The following is a 19,848-nucleotide window of genomic DNA, read 5'->3' on the forward strand; positions in this document are numbered from 1 at the left end:
CTAGCGAGGCGTTAAGCTGTGTAACTTCTGCGATCTAACGAGAGCAGGCACATTCAGCTTAGAATGGCCATTGACATTAAATGCTTTAATCCATAGTCCTTTTTAATCGATTGTGAAACAAAATCTAAACGACATAATAAAAAGTCAACCGCACCAAGGATTCCCAGACCGTCTCCCACACTGGTACTAGCAAGGCCTTAAGCTTTGTAACTTGTGCAATCTGACGAGAGCAGGCACATTCAGCTTAGAATGGCCATTGACATTAAAAGACTTAATCCATAGTCCTATTTAATCTATTGTGAAACAAAATCTAAACAACATAATAAAAAGTCAACCGCACCACGGATTCCCAGACAGTCTCCCACACTGGTACTAGCGAGGCCTTAAGCTGTGTAACTTCTGCGATCTGACGAGAGCAGGGACATTCAGCTTAGAATGGTCATTGACATTAAATGCTTTAATCCATAGTCCTTTTTTATCGATTGTGAAACAAAATCTAAACGACATAATAAAAATTCAACCACACCACGGATTCCCAGACAGTCTCCCACACTGGTACTAGCGAGGCCTTAAGCTGTGTAACTTCTGCGATCTGACGAGAGCAGGCACATTCAGCTTAGAATGGCCATTGACGATAAATGCTTTAATCCATAGTCCTATTTAATCTATTGTGAAACAAAATCTAAACGACATAATAAAAAGTCAACCGCACCACGGATTCACAGACAGTCTCCCACACTGGTACTAGCGAGGCGTTAAGCTGTGTAACTTCCGCGATCTAACGAGAGCAGGCACATTCAGCTTAGAATGGCCATTGACATTAAATGCTTTAATCCATAGTCCTTTTTAATCGATTGTGAAACAAAATCTAAACGACATAATAAAAAGTCAACCGCACCACGGATTCACAGACAGTCTCCCACACTGGTACTAGCGAGGCCTTAAGCTGTGTAACTTCTGCGATCTGACGAGAGCAGGCACGTTCAGCTTAGAATGGCCATTGACATTAAAAGCCTTAATCCATAGTCCTATTTAATCTATTGTGAAACAAAATCTAAACAACATAATAAAAAGTCAACCACACAACGGATTCCCAGACAGTCTCCCACACTTGTACTAGCGAGGCCTTAAGCTGTGTAACTTCTGCGATCTGACAAGAGCAGACACATTCAGCTTAGAATGGCCATTGACATTAAATGCTTTAATCCATAGTCCTTTTTAATCGATTTTGAAACAAAATCTAAACGACATAATAAAAAGTCAACCGCACCACGGATTCCCAGACAGTCTCCCACACTGGTACTAGCGAGGCCTTAAGCTGTGTAACTTCTGCGATCTGACGAGAGCAGGCACATTCAGCTTAGAATGGCCATTGACGTTAAATGCTTTAATCCATAGTCCTATTTAATCTATTGTGAAACAAAATCTAAACGACATAATAAAAAGTCACCCGCACCACGGATTCCCAGACAGTCTCCCACACTGGTACTAGCGAGGCCTTAAGCTGTGTAACTTCTGCGATCTGACGAGAGCAGGCACATTCAGCTTAGAATGGCCATTGAACTTAAATGCTTTAATCCATAGTCCTTTTTAATCGATTGTGAAACAAAATCTAAACGACATAATAAAAAGTCAACCGCACCATGGATTCCCAGACAGTCTCCCACACTGGTACTAGCGAGGCCTTAAGCTGCGTAACTTCTGCGATCTGACGAGAGCAGGCACATTCAGCTTAGAATGGCCATTGACATTAAATGCTTTAATCCATAGTCCTTTTTAATCGATTGTGAAACAAAATCTAAACGACATAATAAAAAGTCAACCGCACCACGGATTCCCAGACAGTCTCCCACACTGGTACTAGCGAGGCCTTAAGCTGTGTAACTTCTGCGATCTGACGAGAGCAGGGACATTCAGCTTAGAATGGCCATTGACATTAAATGCTTTAATCCATAGTCCTTTTTAATCGATTGTGAAACAAAATCTAAACGACATAATAAAAATTCAACCGCACCACGGATTCCCAGACAGTCTCCCACACTGGTACTAGCGAGGCCTTAAGCTGTGTAACTTCTGCGATCTGACGAGAGCAGGCACATTCAGCTTAGAATGGCCATTGACGTTAAATGCTTTAATCGATAGTCCTATTTAATCAATTGTGAAACAAAATCTAAACGACATAATAAAAAGTCAACCGCACCACGGATTCCCAGACAGTCTCCCACACTGGTACTAGCGAGGCCTTAAGCTGTGTAACTTCTGCGATCTGACGAGAGCAGGGACATTCAGCTTAGAATGGCCATTGACATTAAATGTTTTAATCCATAGTCCTTTTTAATCGATTGTGAAACAAAATCTAAACGACATAATAACAATTCAACCGCACCACGGATTCCCAGACAGTCTCCCACACTGGTACTAGCGAGGCCTTAAGCTGTGTAACTTCTGCGTTCTGACGAGAGCAGGCACATTCAGCTTAGAATGGCCATTGACAGTAAATGCTTTAATCCATAGTCCTATTTAATCTATTGTGAAACAAAATCTAAACGACATAATAAAAAGTCAACCGCACCATGGATTCCAAGACAGTCTCCCACACTGGTACTAGCGAGGCCTTAAGCTGTGTAACTTCTGCGATCTGACAAGAGCAGGGACATTCAGCTTAGAATGGCCATTGACCTTAAATGCTTTAATCCATAGTCCTTTTTAATCGATTGTGAAACAAAATCTAAACGACATAATAAAAAGTCAACCGCACCACGGATTCCCAGACAGTCTCCCACACTGGTACTAGCGAGGGCTTAAGCTGTGTAACTTCTGCGATCTGACGAGAGCAGGCACATTCAGCTTAGAATGGCCATTGACATTAAATGCTTTAATCCATAGTCCTTTTTAATCGATTGTGAAACAAAATCTAAACGACAAAATAAAAAGTCAACCGCACCACGGATTCCCAGACAGTCTCCCACACTGGTACTAGCGAGGCCTTAAGCTGTGTAACTTCTGCGTTCTGACGAGAGCAGGCACATTCAGCTTAGAATGGCCATTGACGGTAAATGCTTTAATCCATAGTCCTATTTAATCTATTGTGAAACAAAATCTAAATGACATAATAAAAAGTCAACCGCACCATGGATTCCCACTCAGTCTCCCACACTGGTACTAGCGAGGCCTTAAGCTGTGTAACTTCTGCGATCTGACGAGAGCAGGCACATTCAGCTTAGAATGGCCATTGACCTTAAATGTTTTAATCCATAGTCCTTTTTAATTGATTGTGAAACAAAATCTAAACGACATAATAACAATTCAACCGCACCACGGATTCCCAGACAGTCGCCCACACTGGTACTAGCGAGGCCTTAAGCTGTGTAACTTCTGCGTTCTGACGAGAGCAGGCACATTCAGCTTAGAATGGCCATTGACAGTAAATGCTTTAATCCATAGTCCTATTTAATCTATTGTGAAACAAAATCTAAACGACATAATAAAAAGTCAACCGCACCATGGATTCCAAGACAGTCTCCCACACTGGTACTAGCGAGGCCTTAAGCTGTGTAACTTCTGCGATCTGACAAGAGCAGGGACATTCAGCTTAGAATGGCCATTGACCTTAAATGCTTTAATCCATAGTCCTTTTTAATCGATTGTGAAACAAAATCTAAACGACATAATAAAAAGTCAACCGCACCACGGATTCCCAGACAGTCTCCCACACTGGTACTAGCGAGGGCTTAAGCTGTGTAACTTCTGCGATCTGACGAGAGCAGGCACATTCAGCTTAGAATGGCCATTGACATTAAATGCTTTAATCCATAGTCCTTTTTAATCGATTGTGAAACAAAATCTAAACGACATAATAAAAAGTCAACCGCACCACGGATTCCCAGACAGTCTCCCACACTGGTACTAGCGAGGCCTTAAGCTGTGTAACTTCTGCGTTCTGACGAGAGCAGGCACATTCAGCTTAGAATGGCCATTGACGGTAAATGCTTTAATCCATAGTCCTATTTAATCTATTGTGAAACAAAATCTAAATGACATAATAAAAAGTCAACCGCACCATGGATTCCCAGACAGTCTCCCACACTGGTACTAGCGAGGCCTTAAGCTGTGTAACTTCTGCGATCTGACGAGAGCAGGCACATTCAGCTTAGAATGGCCATTGACCTTAAATGCTTTAATCCATAGTCCTTTTTAATCGATTGTGAAACAAAATCTAAACGACATAATAAAAATTCAACCGCACCACGGATTCCCAGACAGTCTCCCACACTGGTACTAGCGAGGGCTTAAGCTGTGTAACTTCTGCGATCTGACGAGAGCAGGCACATTCAGCTTAGAATGGCCATTGACCTTAAATGCTTTAATCCATAGTCCTTTTTAATCGATTGTGAAACAAAATCTAAACGACATAATAAAAATTCAACCGCACCACGGATTCCCAGACAGTCTCCCACACTGGTACTAGCGAGGCCTTAAGCTGTGTAACTTCTGCGTTCTGACGAGAGCAGGCACATTCAGCTTAGAATGGCCATTGACGTTAAATGCTTTAATCCATAGTCCTATTTAATCTATTGTGAAACAAAATCTAAACAACATAATAAAAAGTCAACCGCACCACGGATTCCCAGACAGTCTCCCACACTGGTACCAGCGAGGCCTTAAGCTGTGTAACTTCTGCGACCTGACGAGAGCGGGCACATTCAGCTTAGAATGGCCATTGACGTTACATGCTTTAATCCATAGTCCTATTTAATCTATTGTGAAACAAAATCTAAACGACATAATAAAAAGTCAACCGCACCACGGATTTCCAGACAGTCTCCCAAACTGGTACTAGCGAGGCCTTAAGCTGTGTAACTTCTGCGATCTGACGAGAGCAGGGACATTCAGCTTAGAATGGCCATTGACATTAAATGCTTTAATCCATAGTCCTTTTTAATCGATTGTGAAACAAAATCTAAACGACATAATAAAAATTCAACCGCACCACGGATTCCCAGACAGTCTCCCACACTGGTACTAGCGAGGCCTTAAGCTGTGTAACTTCTGCGATCTGACGAGAGCAGGCACATTCAGCTTAGAATGGCCATTGACATTAAATGCTTTAATCCATAGTCCTTTTTAATCGATTGTGAAAGAAAATCTAAACGACATAATAAAAAATCAACCGCACCACGGATTCCCAGACAGTCTCCCACACTGGTACTAGCGAGGCCTTAAGCTGTGTAACTTCTGCGATCTGACGAGAGCAGGGACATTCAGCTTAGAATGGCCATTGACATTAAATGCTTTAATCCATAGTCCTTTTTAATCGATTGTGAAACAAAATCTAAACTACATAATAAAAAGTCAACCGCACCAAGGATTCCCAGACAGTCTCCCACACTGGTACGAGCAAGGCCTTAAGCTTTGTAGCTTCTGCAATCTGACGAGAGCAGGCACATTCAGCTTAGAATGGCCATTGACGTTAAAAGACTTAATCCATAGTCCTATTTAATCTATTGTGAAACAAAATCTAAACAACATAATAAAAAGTCAACCGCACCACGGATTCCCAGACAGTCTCCCACACTGGTACTAGCGAGGCCTTAAGCTGTGTAACTTCTGCGATCTAACGAGAGCAGGCACATTCAGCTTAGAATGGCCATTGACATTAAATGCTTTAATCCATAGTCCTTTTTAATCGATTGTGAAACAAAATCTAAACGACATAATAAAAAGTCAACCGCACCACGGATTCCCAGACAGTCTCCCACACTGGTACTAGCGAGGCCTTAAGCTGTGTAACTTCTGCGATCTGACGAGAGCAGGCACATTCCGCTTAGAATGGCCATTGACATTAAAAGCTTTAATCCATAGTCCTATTTAATCTATTGTGAAACAAAATCTAAACAACATAATAAATAGTCAACCGCACAACGGATTCCCAGACAGTCTCCCAGACAGTCTCCCACACTGGTACTAGCGAGGCCTTAAGCTGTGTAACTTCTGCGATCTGACGAGAGCAGGGACATTCAGCTTAGAATGGCCATTGACATTAAATGCTTTAATCCATAGTCCTTTTTAATCGATTGTGAAACAAAATCTAAACGACATAATAAAAATTCAACCGCACCACGGATTCCCAGACAGTCTCCCACACTGGTACTAGCGAGGCCTTAAGCTGTGTAACTTCTGCATTCTGACGAGAGCAGGCACATTCAGCTTAGAATGGCCATTGACGTTAAATGCTTTAATCCATAGTCCTATTTAATCTATTGTGAAACAAAATCTAAACGACAAAATAAAAAGTCAACCGCACCACGGATTCCCAGACAGTCTCCCACACTGGTACTAGCGAGGCCTTAAGCTGTGTAACTTCTGCGATCTGACGAGAGCAGGCACATTCAGCTTAGAATGGCCATTGACATTAAATGCTTTAATCCATAGTCCTTTTTAATCGATTGTGAAACAAAATCTAAACGACATAATAAAAAGTCAACCGCACCACGGATTCCCAGACAATCTCCCACACTGGTACTAGCGAGGCCTTAAGCTGTGTAACTTCTGCGATCTGACGAGAGCAGGCACATTCAGCTTAGAATGGCCATTGACATTAAATGCTTTAATCCATAGTCCTTTTTAATCGATTGTGAAACAAAATCTAAACGACATAATAAAAAGTCAACCGCACCACGGATTCCCAGACAGTCTCCCACACTGGTACTAGCGAGGCGTTAAGCTGTGTAACTTCTGCGATCTAATGAGAGAAGGCACATTCAGCTTAGAATGGCCATTGACATTAAATGCTTTAATCCATAGTCCTTTTAAATCGATTGTGAAACAAAATCTAAACGACATAATAATAAGTCAACCGCACCACGAATTCCCAGACAGTCTCCCACACTGGTACTAGCGAGGCCTTAAGCTGTGTAACTTCTGCGATCTGACGAGAGCAGGGACATTCAGCTTAGAATGGCCATTGACATTAAATGCTTTAATCCATAGTCCTTTTTAATCGATTGTGAAACAAAATCGAAACAACATAATAAAAATTCAACCACTCCACGGATTCCCAGACAGTCTCCCACACTGGTACTAGCGAGGCCTTAAGCTGTGCAACTTCTGCGATCTGACGAGAGCAGGCACATTCAGCTTAGAATGGCCATTGACGTTAAATGCTTTAATCCATAGTCCTATTTAATCTATTGTGAAACAAAATCTAAACGACATAATAAAAAGTCAACCGCACCACGGATTCCCAGACAGTCTCCCACACTGGTACTAGCGAGGCCTTAAGCTGTGTAACTTCTGCGATCTGACGAGAGCAGGCACATTCAGCTTAGAATGGCCATTGACATTAAATGCTTTAATCCATAGTCCTTTTTAATCGATTGTGAAACAAAATCTAAACGACATAATAAAAAGTCAACCACACCACGGATTCCCAGACAGTCTCCCACACTGGTACTAGCGAGGCCTTAAGCTGTGTAACTTCTGCGATCTGACGAGAGCAGGCACATTCAGCTTAGAATGGCCATTGACATTAAATGCTTTAATCCATAGTCCTTTTTAATCGATTGTGAAACAAAATCTAAACGACATAATAAAAAGTCAACCACACCACGGATTCCCAGACAGTCTCCCACACGGGTACTAGCGAGGCCTTAAGCTGTGTAACTTCTGCGATCTGACGAGAGCAGGGACATTCAGCTTAGAATGGCCATTGACATTAAATGCTTTAATCCATAGTCCTTTTTAATTGATTGTGAAACAAAATCTAAACGGCATAATAAAAATTCAACCGCACCACGGATTCCCAGACAGTCTCCCACACTGGTACTAGCGAGGCCTTAAGCTGTGTAACCTCTGCGATCTGACGAGAGCAGGCACATTCAGCTTAGAATGGCCATTGACGTTAAATGCTTTAATCCATAGTCCTATTTAATCTATTGTGAAACAAAATCTAAACGACATAATAAAAAGTCAACCGCACCACAGATTCCCAGACAGTCTTCCACACTGGTACTAGCGAGGCGTTAAGCTGTGTAATTTCTGCGATCTAACGAGAGCAGGCACATTCAGCTTAGAATGGCCATTGACATTAAATGCTTTAATCCATAGTCCTTTTTAATCGATTGTTAAACAAAATCTAAACGACATAATAAAAAGTCAACCGCACCACGGATTCCCAGACAGTCTCCCACACTGGTACTAGCGAGGCCTTAAGCTGTGTAACTTCTGCGATCTGACAAGAGCAGGCACATTCAGCTGAGAATGGCCATTGACATTAAAAGCCTTAATCCATAGTCCTATTTAATCTATTGTGAAACAAAATCTAAACAACATAATAAAAAGTCAACCGCACCACGGATTCCCAGACAGTCTCCCACACTGGTACTAGCGAGGCCTTAAGCTGTGTAACCTCTGCGTTCGTTCGAGAGCAGGCACATTCAGCTTAGAATGGCTATTGACGTTAAATGCTTTAATCCATAGTCCTATTTAATCTATTGTGAAACAAAATCTAAACGACATAATAAAAAGGCAACTGCACCACGGATTCCCAGACAGTCTCCCACACTGGTACTAGCGAGGCCTTAAGCTGTGTCATTTCTGCGATCTGACGAGAGCAGGCACATTCAGCTTAGAATGGCCATTGACATTAAATGCTTTAATCCATAGTCCTTTTTAATCGATTGTGAAACAAAATCTAAACGACATAATAAAAAGTCAACCACACCACGGATTCCCAGACAGTCTCCCACACGGGTACTAGCGAGGCCTTAAGCTGTGTAACTTCTGCGATCTGACAAGAGCAGGGACATTCAGATTAGAATGGCCATTGACATTAAATGCTTTAATCCATAGTCCTTTTTAATCGATTGTGAAACAAAATCTAAACGGCATAATAAAAATTCAACCGCACCACAGATTCCCAGACAGTCTTCCACACTGGTACTAGCGAGGCGTTAAGCTGTGTAATTTCTGCGATCTAACGAGAGCAGGCACATTCAGCTTAGAATGGCCATTGACATTAAATGCTTTAATCCATAGTCCTTTTTAATCGATTGTTAAACAAAATCTAAACGACATAATAAAAAGTCAACCGCACCACGGATTCCCAGACAGTCTCCCACACTGGTACTAGCGAGGCCTTAAGCTGTGTAACTTCTGCAATCTGACGAGAGCAGGCACATTCAGCTGAGAATGGCCATTGACATTAAAAGCCTTAATCCATAGTCCTATTTAATCTATTGTGAAACAAAATCTAAACAACATAATAAAAAGTCAACCGCACCACGGATTCCCAGACGGTCTCCCACACTGGTACTAGCGAGGCCTTAAGCTATGTAACTTCTGCGTTCTGACGAGAGCAGGCACATTCAGCTTAGAATGGCCATTGACATTAAATGCATTAATCCATAGTCCTATTTAATCTATTGTGAAACAAAATCTAAACGACATAATAAAAAGTCAACCGCACCACGGATTCCCAGACAGTCTCCCACATTGTTACTAGCGAGGCCTTAAGCTGTGTAACTTCTGCGATCTGACGAGAGCAGGCACATTCAGCTTAGAATGGCCATTGACATTAAATGCTTTAATCCATAGTCCTTTTTAATCGATTGTGAAACAAAATCTAAACGACATAATAAACAGGCAACCGCACCACGGATTCCCAGACAGTCTCCCACACTGGTACAAGCGAGGCCTTAAGCTGTGTAACTTCTGCGATCTGACGAGAGCAGGCACATTCAGCTTAGAATGGCCATTGACATTAAATGCTTTAATCCATAGTACTTTTTAATCGATTGTGAAACAAAATCTAAACGACATAATAAAAAGTCATCCGCACCACGGATTCCCAGACAGTCTCCCACACTGGTACTAGCGAGGCCTTAAGCTGTGTAACTTCTGCGATCTGACGAGAGCAGGGACATTCAGCTTAGAATGGCCATTGACATTAAATGCTTTAATCCATAGTCCTTTTTAATCGATTGTGAAACAAAATCTAAACGACATAATAAAAATTCAACCGCACCACGGATTCCCAGACAGTCTCCCACACTGGTACTAGCGAGGCCTTAAGCTGGGTAACTTCTGCGATCTGACGAGAGCAGGCACATTCAGCTTAGAATGGCCATTGACGTTAAATGCTTTAATCCATAGTCCTATTTAATCTATTGTGAAACAAAATCTAAACGACATAATAAAAAGGCAACCGCACCATGGATTCCCAGACAGTCTCCCACACGGGTACTAGCAAGGCCTTAAGCTGTGTAACTTCTGCGATCTGACGAGAACAGGCACATTCAGCTTAGAATGGCCATTGACGTTAAATGCTTTAATCCATAGTCCTATTTAATCTATTGTGAAACAAAATCTAAACGACATAATAAAAAGTCAAACGCACCACGGATTCCCAGACAGTCTCCCACACTGGTACTAGCGAGGCCTTAAGCTGTGTAACTTCTGCGATCTGACGAAAGCAGGCACATTCAGTTTAGAATGGACATTGACATTAAATGCTTTAATCCATAGTCCTTTTTAATCGATTGTGAAACAAAATCTAAACGACATAATAAAAAGTCAACCGCACCACGGATTCCCAGACAGTCTCCCACACTGGTACTAGCGAGGCCTTAAGCTGTGTAACTTCTGCGATCTGACGAGAGCAGGCACATTCAGCTGAGAATGGCCATTGACATTAAAAGCCTTAATCCATAGTCCTATTTAATCTATTGTGAAACAAAATCTAAACAACATAATAAAAAGTCAACCGCACCACGGATTCCCAGACAGTCTCCCACACTGGTACTAGCGAGGCCTTAAGCTGTGTAACCTCTGCGTTCGTTCGAGAGCAGGCACATTCAGCTTAGAATGGCTATTGACGTTAAATGCTTTAATCCATAGTCCTATTTAATCTATTGTGAAACAAAATCTAAACGACATAATAAAAAGGCAACTGCACCACGGATTCCCAGACAGTCTCCCACACTGGTACTAGCGAGGCCTTAAGCTGTGTCATTTCTGCGATCTGACGAGAGCAGGCACATTCAGCTTAGAATGGCCATTGACATTAAATGCTTTAATCCATAGTCCTTTTTAATCGATTGTGAAACAAAATCTAAACGACATAATAAAAAGTCAACCACACCACGGATTCCCAGACAGTCTCCCACACGGGTACTAGCGAGGCCTTAAGCTGTGTAACTTCTGCGATCTGACAAGAGCAGGGACATTCAGATTAGAATGGCCATTGACATTAAATGCTTTAATCCATAGTCCTTTTTAATCGATTGTGAAACAAAATCTAAACGGCATAATAAAAATTCAACCGCACCACGGATTCCCAGACAGTCTCCCACACTGGTACTAGCGAGGCCTTAAGCTGTGTAACTTCTGCAATCTGACGAGAGCAGGCACATTCAGCTTAGAATGGCCATTGACGTTAAATGCTTTAATCCATAGTCCTATTTAATCTATTGTGAAACAAAATCTAAACGACATAATAAAAAGTCAACCGCACCACAGATTCCCAGACAGTCTTCCACACTGGTACTAGCGAGGCGTTAAGCTGTGTAATTTCTGCGATCTAACGAGAGCAGGCACATTCAGCTTAGAATGGCCATTGACATTAAATGCTTTAATCCATAGTCCTTTTTAATCGATTGTTAAACAAAATCTAAACGACATAATAAAAAGTCAACCGCACCACGGATTCCCAGACAGTCTCCCACACTGGTACTAGCGAGGCCTTAAGCTGTGTAACTTCTGCAATCTGACGAGAGCAGGCACATTCAGCTGAGAATGGCCATTGACATTAAAAGCCTTAATCCATAGTCCTATTTAATCTATTGTGAAACAAAATCTAAACAACATAATAAAAAGTCAACCGCACCACGGATTCCCAGACGGTCTCCCACACTGGTACTAGCGAGGCCTTAAGCTATGTAACTTCTGCGTTCTGACGAGAGCAGGCACATTCAGCTTAGAATGGCCATTGACTTTAAATGCTTTAATCCATAGTCCTATTTAATCTATTGTGAAACAAAATCTAAACGACATAATAAAAAGTCAACCGCACCACGGATTCCCAGACAGTCTCCCACATTGTTACTAGCGAGGCCTTAAGCTGTGTAACTTCTGCGATCTGACGAGAGCAGGCACATTCAGCTTAGAATGGCCATTGACATTAAATGCTTTAATCCATAGTCCTTTTTAATCGATTGTGAAACAAAATCTAAACGACATAATAAACAGGCAACCGCACCACGGATTCCCAGACAGTCTCCCACACTGGTACAAGCGAGGCCTTAAGCTGTGTAACTTCTGCGATCTGACGAGAGCAGGCACATTCAGCTTAGAATGGCCATTGACATTAAATGCTTTAATCCATAGTACTTTTTAATCGATTGTGAAACAAAATCTAAACGACATAATAAAAAGTCATCCGCACCACGGATTCCCAGACAGTCTCCCACACTGGTACTAGCGAGGCCTTAAGCTGTGTAACTTCTGCGATCTGACGAGAGCAGGGACATTCAGCTTAGAATGGCCATTGACATTAAATGCTTTAATCCATAGTCCTTTTTAATCGATTGTGAAACAAAATCTAAACGACATAATAAAAATTCAACCGCACCACGGATTCCCAGACAGTCTCCCACACTGGTACTAGCGAGGCCTTAAGCTGGGTAACTTCTGCGATCTGACGAGAGCAGGCACATTCAGCTTAGAATGGCCATTGACGTTAAATGCTTTAATCCATAGTCCTATTTAATCTATTGTGAAACAAAATCTAAACGACATAATAAAAAGGCAACCGCACCATGGATTCCCAGACAGTCTCCCACACGGGTACTAGCAAGGCCTTAAGCTGTGTAACTTCTGCGATCTGACGAGAACAGGCACATTCAGCTTAGAATGGCCATTGACGTTAAATGCTTTAATCCATAGTCCTATTTAATCTATTGTGAAACAAAATCTAAACGACATAATAAAAAGTCAACCGCACCACGGATTCCCAGACAGTCTCCCACACTGGTACTAGCGAGGCCTTAAGCTGTGTAACTTCTGCGATCTGACGAAAGCAGGCACATTCAGTTTAGAATGGACATTGACATTAAATGCTTTAATCCATAGTCCTTTTTAATCGATTGTGAAACAAAATCTAAACGACATAATAAAAAGTCAACCGCACCACGGATTCCCAGACAGTCTCCCACACTGGTACTAGCGAGGCGTTAAGCTGTGTAACTTCTGCGATCTAACGAGAGCAGGCACATTCAGCTTCGAATGGCCATTGACATTAAATGCTTTAATCCATAGTCCTTTTTAATCGATTGTTAAACAAAATCTAAACGACATAATAAGAAGTCAACCGCACCACGGATTCCCAGACAGTCTCCCACACTGGTACTAGCGAGACCTTAAGCTGTGTAACTTCTGCGATCTGACGAGGGCAGGCACATTCAGCTGAGAATGGCCATTGACATTAAACGCTTTAATCCATAGTCCTTTTTAATCGATTGTGAAACAAAATCTAAACGACATAATAAAAATTCAACCGCACCACGGATTCCCAACCAGTCTCCCACACTGGTACTAGCGAAACCTTAAACTATGTAACTGCTGCGTTCTGACGAGAGCAGGAACATTCAGCTTAGAATGGCCATTGACGTTAAATGCGTTAATCCATAGTCCTATTTAATCTATTGTGAAACAAAATCTAAATGACATAATAAAAAGTCAGCCGCACCACGCATTCCCAGACAGTCTCCCACACTGGTACTAGCGAGGCCTTAAGCTGTGTAACTTCTGCGATCTGAAGAGAGCAGGCACATTCAGCTTAGAATGGCCATTGACATTAAATGCTTTAATCCATAGTCCTTTTTAATCGATTGTGAAACAAAATCTAAACGACATAATAAAAAGTCAACCGCACCACGGATTACCAGACAGTCTCCAACACTGGTAATAGCGAGGCCTTAAGCTGTGTAACTTCTGCGATCTGACGAGAGCAGGGACATTCAGCTTAGAATGGCCATTGACATTAAATGCTTTAATCCATAGTCCTTTTTAATCGATTGTGAAACAAAATCGAAACGACATAATAGAAATTCAACCGCTCCACGGATTCCCAGACAGTCTCCCACACTGGTACTAGCGAGGCCTTAAGCTGTGCAACTTCTGCGATCTGACGAGAGCAGGCACATTCAGCTTAGAATGGCCATTGACGTTAAATGCTTTAATCCATAGTCCTATTTAATCTATTGTGAAACAAAATCTAAACGACATAATAAAAAGTCAACCGCACCACGGATTCCCAGACAGTCTCCCACACTGGTACTAGCGAGGCCTTAAGCTGTGTAACTTCTGCGATCTGACGAGAGCAGGCACATTCAGCTTAGAATGGCCATTGACATTAAATGCTTTAATCCATAGTCCTTTTTAATCGATTGTGAAACAAAATCTAAACGACATAATAAAAAGTCAACCGCACCACGGATTCCCAGACAGTCTCCCACACTGGTACTAGCGAGGCCTTAAGCTGTGTAACTTCTGCGATCTGACGAGAGCAGGGACATTCAGCTTAGAATGGGCATTGACATTAAATGCTTTAATCCATAGTCCTTTTTAATCGATTGTGAAACAAAATCTAAACGGCATAATAAAAATTCAACCGCACCACGGATTCCCAGCCAGTCTCCCACACTGGTACTAGCGAGGCCTTAAGCTATGTAACTAATGCGTTCTGACGAGAGCAGGCACATTCAGCTTAGAATGGCCATTGACGTTAAATTCTTTAATCCATAGTCCTATTTAATCTATTGTGAAACAAAATCTAAACGACATAATAAAAAGTCAACCGCACCACGGATTCCCAGACAGTCTCCCACACTGGTACTAGCGAGGCCTTAAGCTGTGTAACTTCTGCGATCTGACGAAAGCAGGCACATTCAGTTTAGAATGGACATTGACATTAAATGCTTTAATCCATAGTCCTTTTTAATCGATTGTGAAACAAAATCTAAACGACATAATAAAAAGTCAACCGCACCACGGATTCCCAGACAGTCTCCCACACTGGTACTAGCGAGGCGTTAAGCTGTGTAACTTCTGCGATCTAACGAGAGCAGGCACATTCAGCTTCGAATGGCCATTGACATTAAATGCTTTAATCCATAGTCCTTTTTAATCGATTGTTAAACAAAATCTAAACGACATAATAAGAAGTCAACCGCACCACGGATTCCCAGACAGTCTCCCACACTGGTACTAGCGAGACCTTAAGCTGTGTAACTTCTGCGATCTGACGAGGGCAGGCACATTCAGCTGAGAATGGCCATTGACATTAAACGCTTTAATCCATAGTCCTTTTTAATCGATTGTGAAACAAAATCTAAACGACATAATAAAAATTCAACCGCACCACGGATTCCCAACCAGTCTCCCACACTGGTACTAGCGAAACCTTAAACTATGTAACTGCTGCGTTCTGACGAGAGCAGGCACATTCAGCTTAGAATGGCCATTGACGTTAAATGCGTTAATCCATAGTCCTATTTAATCTATTGTGAAACAAAATCTAAATGACATAATAAAAAGTCAGCCGCACCACGCATTCCCAGACAGTCTCCCACACTGGTACTAGCGAGGCCTTAAGCTGTGTAACTTCTGCGATCTGACGAGAGCAGGGACATTCAGCTTAGAATGGCCATTGACATTAAATGCTTTAATCCATAGTCCTTTTTAATCGATTGTGAAACAAAATCTAAACGGCATAATAAAAATTCAACCGCACCACGGATTCCCAGACAGTCTCCCACACTGGTACTAGCGAGGCCTTAAGCTATGTAACTAATGCGTTCTGACGAGAGCAGGCACATTCAGCTTAGAATGGCCATTGACGTTAAATTCTTTAATCCATAGTCCTATTTAATCTATTGTGAAACAAAATCTAAACGACATAATAAAAAGTCAACCGCACCACGGATTCCCAGACAGTCTCCCACACTGGTACTAGCGAGGCCTTAAGCTGTGTAACTTCTGCGATCTGACGAAAGCAGGCACATTCAGTTTAGAATGGACATTGACATTAAATGCTTTAATCCATAGTCCTTTTTAATCGATTGTGAAACAAAATCTAAACGACATAATAAAAAGTCAACCGCACCACGGATTCCCAGACAGTCTCCCACACTGGTACTAGCGAGGCCTTAAGCTGTGTAACTTCTGCGATCTGACGAGAGCAGGGACATTCAGCTTAGAATGGCCATTGACATTAAATGCTTTAATCCATAGTCCTTTTTAATCGATTGTGAAACAAAATCTAAACGGCATAATAAAAATTCAACCGCACCACGGATTCCCAGACAGTCTCCCACACTGGTACTAGCGAGGCCTTAAGCTATGTAACTAATGCGTTCTGACGAGAGCAGGCACATTCAGCTTAGAATGGCCATTGACGTTAAATTCTTTAATCCATAGTCCTATTTAATCTATTGTGAAACAAAATCTAAACGACATAATAAAAAGTCAACCGCACCACGGATTCCCAGACAGTCTCCCACACTGGTACTAGCGAGGCCTTAAGCTGTGTAACTTCTGCGATCTGACGAAAGCAGGCACATTCAGTTTAGAATGGACATTGACATTAAATGCTTTAATCCATAGTCCTTTTTAATCGATTGTGAAACAAAATCTAAACGACATAATAAAAAGTCAACCGCACCACGGATTCCCAGACAGTCTCCCACACTGGTACTAGCGAGGCGTTAAGCTGTGTAACTTCTGCGATCTAACGAGAGCAGGCACATTCAGCTTCGAATGGCCATTGACATTAAATGCTTTAATCCATAGTCCTTTTTAATCGATTGTTAAACAAAATCTAAACGACATAATAAGAAGTCAACCGCACCACGGATTCCCAGACAGTCTCCCACACTGGTACTAGCGAGACCTTAAGCTGTGTAACTTCTGCGATCTGACGAGGGCAGGCACATTCAGCTGAGAATGGCCATTGACATTAAACGCTTTAATCCATAGTCCTTTTTAATCGATTGTGAAACAAAATCTAAACGACATAATAAAAATTCAACCGCACCACGGATTCCCAACCAGTCTCCCACACTGGTACTAGCGAAACCTTAAACTATGTAACTGCTGCGTTCTGACGAGAGCAGGCACATTCAGCTTAGAATGGCCATTGACGTTAAATGCGTTAATCCATAGTCCTATTTAATCTATTGTGAAACAAAATCTAAATGACATAATAAAAAGTCAGCCGCACCACGCATTCCCAGACAGTCTCCCACACTGGTACTAGCGAGGCCTTAAGCTGTGTAACTTCTGCGATCTGAAGAGAGCAGGCACATTCAGCTTAGAATGGCCATTGACATTAAATGCTTTAATCCATAGTCCTTTTTAATCGATTGTGAAACAAAATCTAAACGACATAATAAAAAGTCAACCGCACCACGGATTACCAGACAGTCTCCAACACTGGTAATAGCGAGGCCTTAAGCTGTGTAACTTCTGCGATCTGACGAGAGCAGGGACATTCAGCTTAGAATGGCCATTGACATTAAATGCTTTAATCCATAGTCCTTTTTAATCGATTGTGAAACAAAATCGAAACGACATAATAGAAATTCAACCGCTCCACGGATTCCCAGACAGTCTCCCACACTGGTACTAGCGAGGCCTTAAGCTGTGCAACTTCTGCGATCTGACGAGAGCAGGCACATTCAGCTTAGAATGGCCATTGACGTTAAATGCTTTAATCCATAGTCCTATTTAATCTATTGTGAAACAAAATCTAAACGACATAATAAAAAGTCAACCGCACCACGGATTCCCAGACAGTCTCCCACACTGGTACTAGCGAGGCCTTAAGCTGTGTAACTTCTGCGATCTGACGAGAGCAGGCACATTCAGCTTAGAATGGCCATTGACATTAAATGCTTTAATCCATAGTCCTTTTTAATCGATTGTGAAACAAAATCTAAACGACATAATAAAAAGTCAACCGCACCACGGATTCCCAGACAGTCTCCCACACTGGTACTAGCGAGGCCTTAAGCTGTGTAACTTCTGCGATCTGACGAGAGCAGGGACATTCAGCTTAGAATGGCCATTGACATTAAATGCTTTAATCCATAGTCCTTTTTAATCGATTGTGAAACAAAATCTAAACGGCATAATAAAAATTCAACCGCACCACGGATTCCCAGACAGTCTCCCACACTGGTACTAGCGAGGCCTTAAGCTATGTAACTAATGCGTTCTGACGAGAGCAGGCACATTCAGCTTAGAATGGCCATTGACGTTAAATTCTTTAATCCATAGTCCTATTTAATCTATTGTGAAACAAAATCTAAACGACATAATAAAAAGTCAACCGCACCACGGATTCCCAGACAGTCTCCCACACTGGTACTAGCGAGGCCTTAAGCTGTGTAACTTCTGCGATCTGACGAGAGCAGGTACATTCAGCTTAGAATGGCCATTGACATCAAAAACCTTAATCCATAGTCCTATTTAATCTATTGTGAAACAAAATCTAAACAACATAATAAAAAGTCAACCGCACCACTGATTCCCAGACAGTCTCCCACACTGGTACTAGCGAGGCCTTAAGCTGTGTAATTTCTGCGATCTGACGAGAGCAGGGACATTCAGCTTAGAATGACCATTGACGTTAAATGCTTTAATCCATAGTCCTTTTTAATCGATTGTGAAACAAAATCTAAACGACATAATAAAAATTCAACCGCACCACGGATTCCCAGACAGTCTCCCACACTGGTACTAGCGAGGCCTTAAGCTGTGTAACTTCTGCGATCTGACGAGAGCAGGCACATTCAGCTGAGAATGGCCATTGACATTAAAAGCCTTAATCCATAGTCCTATTTAATCTATTGTGAAACAAAATCTAAACAACATAATAAAAAGTCAACCGCACCACGGATTCCCAGACAGTCTCCCACTCTGGTACTAGCGAGGCCTTAAGCTATGTAACTTCTGCGTTCTGACGAGAGCAAGCACATTCAGCTTAGTATGGCCATTGACGTTAAATGCTTTAATCCATAGTCCTATTTAATTTATTGTGAAACAAAATCTAAACAACATAATAAAAAGTCAACCGCACCACGTATTCCCAGACAGTCTCCCACACTGGTACTAGCGAGGCCTTAAGCTGTGTAACTTCTGCGGTCTGACGAGAGCAGGCACATTCAGCTTAGAATGGCCATTGACATTAAATGCTTTAATCCATAGTCCTTTTTAATCGATTGTGAAACAAAATCTAAACATAATAAAAAGTCAACCGCACCACGGATTCCCAGACAGTCTCCCACACTGGTACTAGCAAGGCCTTAAGCTGTGTAACTTCTGCGATCTGACGAGAGCAGGGACATTCAGCTTAGAATGGCCATTGCCATTAAATGCTTTAATCCATAGTCCTTTTTAATCGATTGTGAAACAAAATCTAAACGACATAATAAAAATTCAACCGCACCACGGATTCCCAGACAGTTTCCCACACTGGTACTAGCGAGGGCTTAAGCTGTGTAACTTCTGCGATCTAACGAGAGCAGGCACATTCAGCTTAGAATTGCCATTGACATTAAATGCTTTAATCCATAGTCCTTTTTAATCGATTGTGAAACAAAATCTAAACGACATAATAAAAAGTCTACCGCACCACGGATTCCCAGACAGTCTCCCACACTGGTACTAGCGAGGCCTTAAGCTGTGTAACTTCTGCGATCTGACGAGAGCAGGTACATTCAGCTTAGAATGGCCATTGACGTTAAATGCTTTAATCCATAGTCCTATTTAATCTATTGTGAAACAAAA

The 19,848-nt window shown here is 41.9% G+C and overlaps 76 pseudogenes; all 76 read right to left on the reverse strand.

Annotated features, from left to right (window-relative positions):
- Positions 1-328: 328 nt before the first annotated feature.
- LOC142709752 (5S ribosomal RNA) lies at positions 329-447 on the reverse strand (annotated as a pseudogene).
- Positions 448-514: 67 nt separating this feature from the next.
- LOC142709800 (5S ribosomal RNA) lies at positions 515-633 on the reverse strand (annotated as a pseudogene).
- Positions 634-886: 253 nt separating this feature from the next.
- On the reverse strand, positions 887-1,005 carry LOC142709710 (5S ribosomal RNA; annotated as a pseudogene).
- Positions 1,006-1,258: 253 nt separating this feature from the next.
- LOC142709786 (5S ribosomal RNA) lies at positions 1,259-1,377 on the reverse strand (annotated as a pseudogene).
- Positions 1,378-1,444: 67 nt separating this feature from the next.
- On the reverse strand, positions 1,445-1,563 carry LOC142709865 (5S ribosomal RNA; annotated as a pseudogene).
- Positions 1,564-1,630: 67 nt separating this feature from the next.
- Positions 1,631-1,749, reverse strand: LOC142709671 (5S ribosomal RNA; annotated as a pseudogene).
- A 67-nt stretch (positions 1,750-1,816) lies between these two features.
- Positions 1,817-1,935, reverse strand: LOC142709636 (5S ribosomal RNA; annotated as a pseudogene).
- Positions 1,936-2,002: 67 nt separating this feature from the next.
- LOC142709698 (5S ribosomal RNA) lies at positions 2,003-2,121 on the reverse strand (annotated as a pseudogene).
- Positions 2,122-2,188: 67 nt separating this feature from the next.
- LOC142709637 (5S ribosomal RNA) lies at positions 2,189-2,307 on the reverse strand (annotated as a pseudogene).
- Positions 2,308-2,374: 67 nt separating this feature from the next.
- LOC142709661 (5S ribosomal RNA) lies at positions 2,375-2,493 on the reverse strand (annotated as a pseudogene).
- Positions 2,494-2,746: 253 nt separating this feature from the next.
- On the reverse strand, positions 2,747-2,865 carry LOC142709742 (5S ribosomal RNA; annotated as a pseudogene).
- Positions 2,866-2,932: 67 nt separating this feature from the next.
- LOC142709652 (5S ribosomal RNA) lies at positions 2,933-3,051 on the reverse strand (annotated as a pseudogene).
- A 67-nt stretch (positions 3,052-3,118) lies between these two features.
- LOC142709817 (5S ribosomal RNA) lies at positions 3,119-3,237 on the reverse strand (annotated as a pseudogene).
- Positions 3,238-3,304: 67 nt separating this feature from the next.
- Positions 3,305-3,423, reverse strand: LOC142709679 (5S ribosomal RNA; annotated as a pseudogene).
- Positions 3,424-3,676: 253 nt separating this feature from the next.
- LOC142709743 (5S ribosomal RNA) lies at positions 3,677-3,795 on the reverse strand (annotated as a pseudogene).
- A 67-nt stretch (positions 3,796-3,862) lies between these two features.
- On the reverse strand, positions 3,863-3,981 carry LOC142709664 (5S ribosomal RNA; annotated as a pseudogene).
- Positions 3,982-4,048: 67 nt separating this feature from the next.
- Positions 4,049-4,167, reverse strand: LOC142709730 (5S ribosomal RNA; annotated as a pseudogene).
- A 67-nt stretch (positions 4,168-4,234) lies between these two features.
- Positions 4,235-4,353, reverse strand: LOC142709876 (5S ribosomal RNA; annotated as a pseudogene).
- A 67-nt stretch (positions 4,354-4,420) lies between these two features.
- Positions 4,421-4,539, reverse strand: LOC142709662 (5S ribosomal RNA; annotated as a pseudogene).
- A 67-nt stretch (positions 4,540-4,606) lies between these two features.
- Positions 4,607-4,725, reverse strand: LOC142709911 (5S ribosomal RNA; annotated as a pseudogene).
- Positions 4,726-4,792: 67 nt separating this feature from the next.
- On the reverse strand, positions 4,793-4,911 carry LOC142709813 (5S ribosomal RNA; annotated as a pseudogene).
- Positions 4,912-4,978: 67 nt separating this feature from the next.
- On the reverse strand, positions 4,979-5,097 carry LOC142709699 (5S ribosomal RNA; annotated as a pseudogene).
- A 67-nt stretch (positions 5,098-5,164) lies between these two features.
- On the reverse strand, positions 5,165-5,283 carry LOC142709686 (5S ribosomal RNA; annotated as a pseudogene).
- Positions 5,284-5,536: 253 nt separating this feature from the next.
- LOC142709956 (5S ribosomal RNA) lies at positions 5,537-5,655 on the reverse strand (annotated as a pseudogene).
- A 67-nt stretch (positions 5,656-5,722) lies between these two features.
- On the reverse strand, positions 5,723-5,841 carry LOC142709724 (5S ribosomal RNA; annotated as a pseudogene).
- Positions 5,842-6,106: 265 nt separating this feature from the next.
- Positions 6,107-6,225, reverse strand: LOC142709805 (5S ribosomal RNA; annotated as a pseudogene).
- A 67-nt stretch (positions 6,226-6,292) lies between these two features.
- On the reverse strand, positions 6,293-6,411 carry LOC142709798 (5S ribosomal RNA; annotated as a pseudogene).
- A 67-nt stretch (positions 6,412-6,478) lies between these two features.
- Positions 6,479-6,597, reverse strand: LOC142709680 (5S ribosomal RNA; annotated as a pseudogene).
- Positions 6,598-6,850: 253 nt separating this feature from the next.
- On the reverse strand, positions 6,851-6,969 carry LOC142709952 (5S ribosomal RNA; annotated as a pseudogene).
- A 253-nt stretch (positions 6,970-7,222) lies between these two features.
- On the reverse strand, positions 7,223-7,341 carry LOC142709811 (5S ribosomal RNA; annotated as a pseudogene).
- Positions 7,342-7,408: 67 nt separating this feature from the next.
- On the reverse strand, positions 7,409-7,527 carry LOC142709660 (5S ribosomal RNA; annotated as a pseudogene).
- A 67-nt stretch (positions 7,528-7,594) lies between these two features.
- LOC142709764 (5S ribosomal RNA) lies at positions 7,595-7,713 on the reverse strand (annotated as a pseudogene).
- Positions 7,714-7,780: 67 nt separating this feature from the next.
- On the reverse strand, positions 7,781-7,899 carry LOC142709851 (5S ribosomal RNA; annotated as a pseudogene).
- A 253-nt stretch (positions 7,900-8,152) lies between these two features.
- LOC142709802 (5S ribosomal RNA) lies at positions 8,153-8,271 on the reverse strand (annotated as a pseudogene).
- A 67-nt stretch (positions 8,272-8,338) lies between these two features.
- Positions 8,339-8,457, reverse strand: LOC142709871 (5S ribosomal RNA; annotated as a pseudogene).
- A 67-nt stretch (positions 8,458-8,524) lies between these two features.
- LOC142709738 (5S ribosomal RNA) lies at positions 8,525-8,643 on the reverse strand (annotated as a pseudogene).
- Positions 8,644-9,082: 439 nt separating this feature from the next.
- Positions 9,083-9,201, reverse strand: LOC142709780 (5S ribosomal RNA; annotated as a pseudogene).
- A 67-nt stretch (positions 9,202-9,268) lies between these two features.
- Positions 9,269-9,387, reverse strand: LOC142709941 (5S ribosomal RNA; annotated as a pseudogene).
- A 67-nt stretch (positions 9,388-9,454) lies between these two features.
- Positions 9,455-9,573, reverse strand: LOC142709809 (5S ribosomal RNA; annotated as a pseudogene).
- A 67-nt stretch (positions 9,574-9,640) lies between these two features.
- Positions 9,641-9,759, reverse strand: LOC142709763 (5S ribosomal RNA; annotated as a pseudogene).
- A 67-nt stretch (positions 9,760-9,826) lies between these two features.
- Positions 9,827-9,945, reverse strand: LOC142709796 (5S ribosomal RNA; annotated as a pseudogene).
- Positions 9,946-10,012: 67 nt separating this feature from the next.
- LOC142709778 (5S ribosomal RNA) lies at positions 10,013-10,131 on the reverse strand (annotated as a pseudogene).
- A 67-nt stretch (positions 10,132-10,198) lies between these two features.
- On the reverse strand, positions 10,199-10,317 carry LOC142709814 (5S ribosomal RNA; annotated as a pseudogene).
- Positions 10,318-10,570: 253 nt separating this feature from the next.
- LOC142709649 (5S ribosomal RNA) lies at positions 10,571-10,689 on the reverse strand (annotated as a pseudogene).
- A 67-nt stretch (positions 10,690-10,756) lies between these two features.
- LOC142709873 (5S ribosomal RNA) lies at positions 10,757-10,875 on the reverse strand (annotated as a pseudogene).
- A 67-nt stretch (positions 10,876-10,942) lies between these two features.
- LOC142709736 (5S ribosomal RNA) lies at positions 10,943-11,061 on the reverse strand (annotated as a pseudogene).
- Positions 11,062-11,314: 253 nt separating this feature from the next.
- LOC142709848 (5S ribosomal RNA) lies at positions 11,315-11,433 on the reverse strand (annotated as a pseudogene).
- A 253-nt stretch (positions 11,434-11,686) lies between these two features.
- Positions 11,687-11,805, reverse strand: LOC142709781 (5S ribosomal RNA; annotated as a pseudogene).
- A 67-nt stretch (positions 11,806-11,872) lies between these two features.
- On the reverse strand, positions 11,873-11,991 carry LOC142709953 (5S ribosomal RNA; annotated as a pseudogene).
- Positions 11,992-12,058: 67 nt separating this feature from the next.
- Positions 12,059-12,177, reverse strand: LOC142709812 (5S ribosomal RNA; annotated as a pseudogene).
- Positions 12,178-12,244: 67 nt separating this feature from the next.
- On the reverse strand, positions 12,245-12,363 carry LOC142709761 (5S ribosomal RNA; annotated as a pseudogene).
- Positions 12,364-12,430: 67 nt separating this feature from the next.
- Positions 12,431-12,549, reverse strand: LOC142709797 (5S ribosomal RNA; annotated as a pseudogene).
- A 67-nt stretch (positions 12,550-12,616) lies between these two features.
- Positions 12,617-12,735, reverse strand: LOC142709779 (5S ribosomal RNA; annotated as a pseudogene).
- A 67-nt stretch (positions 12,736-12,802) lies between these two features.
- LOC142709815 (5S ribosomal RNA) lies at positions 12,803-12,921 on the reverse strand (annotated as a pseudogene).
- Positions 12,922-12,988: 67 nt separating this feature from the next.
- On the reverse strand, positions 12,989-13,107 carry LOC142709927 (5S ribosomal RNA; annotated as a pseudogene).
- A 253-nt stretch (positions 13,108-13,360) lies between these two features.
- On the reverse strand, positions 13,361-13,479 carry LOC142709892 (5S ribosomal RNA; annotated as a pseudogene).
- Positions 13,480-13,732: 253 nt separating this feature from the next.
- Positions 13,733-13,851, reverse strand: LOC142709826 (5S ribosomal RNA; annotated as a pseudogene).
- A 439-nt stretch (positions 13,852-14,290) lies between these two features.
- On the reverse strand, positions 14,291-14,409 carry LOC142709823 (5S ribosomal RNA; annotated as a pseudogene).
- Positions 14,410-14,476: 67 nt separating this feature from the next.
- On the reverse strand, positions 14,477-14,595 carry LOC142709818 (5S ribosomal RNA; annotated as a pseudogene).
- Positions 14,596-14,848: 253 nt separating this feature from the next.
- LOC142709928 (5S ribosomal RNA) lies at positions 14,849-14,967 on the reverse strand (annotated as a pseudogene).
- A 253-nt stretch (positions 14,968-15,220) lies between these two features.
- On the reverse strand, positions 15,221-15,339 carry LOC142709893 (5S ribosomal RNA; annotated as a pseudogene).
- A 253-nt stretch (positions 15,340-15,592) lies between these two features.
- LOC142709807 (5S ribosomal RNA) lies at positions 15,593-15,711 on the reverse strand (annotated as a pseudogene).
- Positions 15,712-15,964: 253 nt separating this feature from the next.
- Positions 15,965-16,083, reverse strand: LOC142709929 (5S ribosomal RNA; annotated as a pseudogene).
- A 67-nt stretch (positions 16,084-16,150) lies between these two features.
- On the reverse strand, positions 16,151-16,269 carry LOC142709638 (5S ribosomal RNA; annotated as a pseudogene).
- A 253-nt stretch (positions 16,270-16,522) lies between these two features.
- Positions 16,523-16,641, reverse strand: LOC142709930 (5S ribosomal RNA; annotated as a pseudogene).
- Positions 16,642-16,894: 253 nt separating this feature from the next.
- On the reverse strand, positions 16,895-17,013 carry LOC142709894 (5S ribosomal RNA; annotated as a pseudogene).
- Positions 17,014-17,266: 253 nt separating this feature from the next.
- LOC142709827 (5S ribosomal RNA) lies at positions 17,267-17,385 on the reverse strand (annotated as a pseudogene).
- A 439-nt stretch (positions 17,386-17,824) lies between these two features.
- On the reverse strand, positions 17,825-17,943 carry LOC142709835 (5S ribosomal RNA; annotated as a pseudogene).
- Positions 17,944-18,010: 67 nt separating this feature from the next.
- On the reverse strand, positions 18,011-18,129 carry LOC142709639 (5S ribosomal RNA; annotated as a pseudogene).
- A 253-nt stretch (positions 18,130-18,382) lies between these two features.
- On the reverse strand, positions 18,383-18,501 carry LOC142709756 (5S ribosomal RNA; annotated as a pseudogene).
- A 67-nt stretch (positions 18,502-18,568) lies between these two features.
- On the reverse strand, positions 18,569-18,687 carry LOC142709747 (5S ribosomal RNA; annotated as a pseudogene).
- A 67-nt stretch (positions 18,688-18,754) lies between these two features.
- LOC142709782 (5S ribosomal RNA) lies at positions 18,755-18,873 on the reverse strand (annotated as a pseudogene).
- A 67-nt stretch (positions 18,874-18,940) lies between these two features.
- LOC142709945 (5S ribosomal RNA) lies at positions 18,941-19,059 on the reverse strand (annotated as a pseudogene).
- Positions 19,060-19,126: 67 nt separating this feature from the next.
- On the reverse strand, positions 19,127-19,245 carry LOC142709950 (5S ribosomal RNA; annotated as a pseudogene).
- A 64-nt stretch (positions 19,246-19,309) lies between these two features.
- LOC142709829 (5S ribosomal RNA) lies at positions 19,310-19,428 on the reverse strand (annotated as a pseudogene).
- Positions 19,429-19,681: 253 nt separating this feature from the next.
- Positions 19,682-19,800, reverse strand: LOC142709713 (5S ribosomal RNA; annotated as a pseudogene).
- Positions 19,801-19,848: the final 48 nt, after the last annotated feature.

This window comes from Rhinoderma darwinii, unplaced genomic scaffold, assembly GCF_050947455.1.
Source record: "Rhinoderma darwinii isolate aRhiDar2 unplaced genomic scaffold, aRhiDar2.hap1 Scaffold_4177, whole genome shotgun sequence".
NCBI lineage: Eukaryota > Metazoa > Chordata > Amphibia > Anura > Rhinodermatidae > Rhinoderma > Rhinoderma darwinii.